This window comes from Sus scrofa, chromosome 7, assembly GCF_000003025.6.
Source record: "Sus scrofa isolate TJ Tabasco breed Duroc chromosome 7, Sscrofa11.1, whole genome shotgun sequence".
NCBI lineage: Eukaryota > Metazoa > Chordata > Mammalia > Artiodactyla > Suidae > Sus > Sus scrofa.
Genome location: NC_010449.5, coordinates 89,236,648 through 89,238,918, shown reverse-complemented (window position 1 = coordinate 89,238,918; position 2,271 = coordinate 89,236,648).

The following is a 2,271-nucleotide window of genomic DNA, read 5'->3' as shown; positions in this document are numbered from 1 at the left end:
TCACTGCTTCCTTTTCACCCTGTAGGTAGTAATTACTCCCAGGGTTGATTGGAGCTAGACTGGGGCTGATTCATTATCCCATTATCCCTGAAATATATTTGAAAAGAATCCCTTCTTTAAACTCTCTGCAATCACTACTCCCTTTTGAGTGTGCTGTTTATTTCCTCCCTGGACCTAGCCTGATACCTGCTGGATCCTAGCACTGCTCAGAAGAATACACCTAATTTGATGGGAGCATGAGCTGAGCCATTGTGGCCCCAGACTTTCACAGTCAATGCTATTAAACTCTGGCCTTTACCCAACTCCCCTTGTGCTAATTCCAGGAGCCCTGAACAATGAGTTGACACCTTGATACTCTGCATAGCTTTTCACACCAAGAGAGAAGGCATTGGTCAGACTAAAGTCAGCTTAGCAGGTTTGTATCTTATTGTACATTAACGAATTGGGCTTTTTTTGGTTTATATTTCTCTTTGAGCTGTGTTACAATAAGTCATCATTTGCTGCAACCAGTCATCACTGCTGTCTTCTCACTGGGGCATGAGAAGACAGAGTGTCTGGATTGGCAAGCCTGGAAACAGAACGGATGCCAGACCACAGGGAATGCCCAAAGGTCAAGGCCACCTTGCAAGGCCTTCTGGTGGCCAGGCCCTCTGGCATCTCCTGTGATGTCTGTCTCCGCACACACTTGCTTTTAGACTTCCGCAGCCTTTAATATCCTTCACTGGGCTAACACTGTATGATCCTCCCACAGACCGTTATCAGCTAACACCTTGCAGGGATTATGACAACTGGCTCAGAGCAGAACACGTAGAAATGGGACATGGCTCAGTGCCTGGAGAGGGGATGGAGGGAGGAGGAGGAGAGGTGGGGAGAATTTGAGCCAGGATGAGGCTGACAATAAGGGGGCGGTCAACTTGACTTGTATTACCTTTTTGCAGCTGTTCCCTGGAGCTCTCAATCCCTGTCCCCTCTGTCCCCTCTGCTAATCTTAGCTCTGGCACTAATTACCTGTGCAACCCTTATCTTCTTCATATAACAGTTTTCTCAGTTTTAAAAGAGTGATAAAAATCCATGAGCCTGTTCTACATGTTTTTACTATGTTATATTCAAGTATTTTTTTAAAGTACATCCAGGCAGCATCTAGTTGGGAAGTAAAGACTTGGTTTGATGTAGGTTATTTTATTTTTTGTCTTTTTGTCTTTTCTAGGGCCGCAGCCCACAGCATATGGAGGTTCCCAGGGTCTAATCGGAGTTGCAGCCACCGGCCTATGCCAGAGCCATAGCAACGTGGGATCCAAGCCGCATCTTCAACCTACACCACAGCTCACAGCAACGCCGGATCCTTAACCCACTGAGCGAAGCCAGGGATAGAACCCGCAACCTCTTGGTTCCTAGTTGGATTCATTAAGCACTGAGCCACAACGGGAACTCCCTGATGTGGGTTATTTAAACTTCAGATTTAAAGCACAGGAGGTTAAATGAATTTAGGTTTGGAATCTAGCTTCACTACTTACTGTGTGACCCTAGGCAGGCTATTTAACCTCTCTGAGCCTCAAGTGCCTCATTTGTAAATCAAGAAAATGCTGCCCTGCTCACATAATTATAAGGATAATATGAGATAATGTATTTGTACCCCAGACGTTAGTCAGGATCTTATATTCCCAGTCTCTGCACAGAGTTACATTCTGAAGAAGACACTTCTAAAAGCAAATGTAATTTATAAAGTTTTCTAATCATACTAGCAGCACTCAAAGAACATAAAAGAGGATCCAATTCACTTGAAAAACATAAAAGGGGATCCAATTTATAAAGCACAGCAATATTTCTTAAAATAATCTTTTCCTCTTCTGCCCAATTCCCCTACCCACCTACTGCTTCAGAACCTTAACTCCAAAAATCTTACAAAACTCTCCCCAACACCAGACTTAACAGATTTAGCAAAACAAAACAGACAAGAGAAAGGATGCTCTGTTAAATTTAAATTTCAGATATACAACAAATCACAATTTTTTTTAGTATATATATTTCCTATGCAATGTTTGGGAACATAACTTACACTCAGACATCATTTGTTATTTCTGTGAAATTCAAATGTAACTAGTAACCTGTATTTCATCTAGCAACCCCACCTAACATCCAACCCACAGAGGTTTTTTTCTGCTTTTCATTCCAACCCATTCTGTGTTTGCTATGTTAAGTTTGCAAAGCCCATTAACAATTCCTGGGAAATAAAAATAGAAACTGGGTAAAAAAAGTCTGACCTTTCTTTTC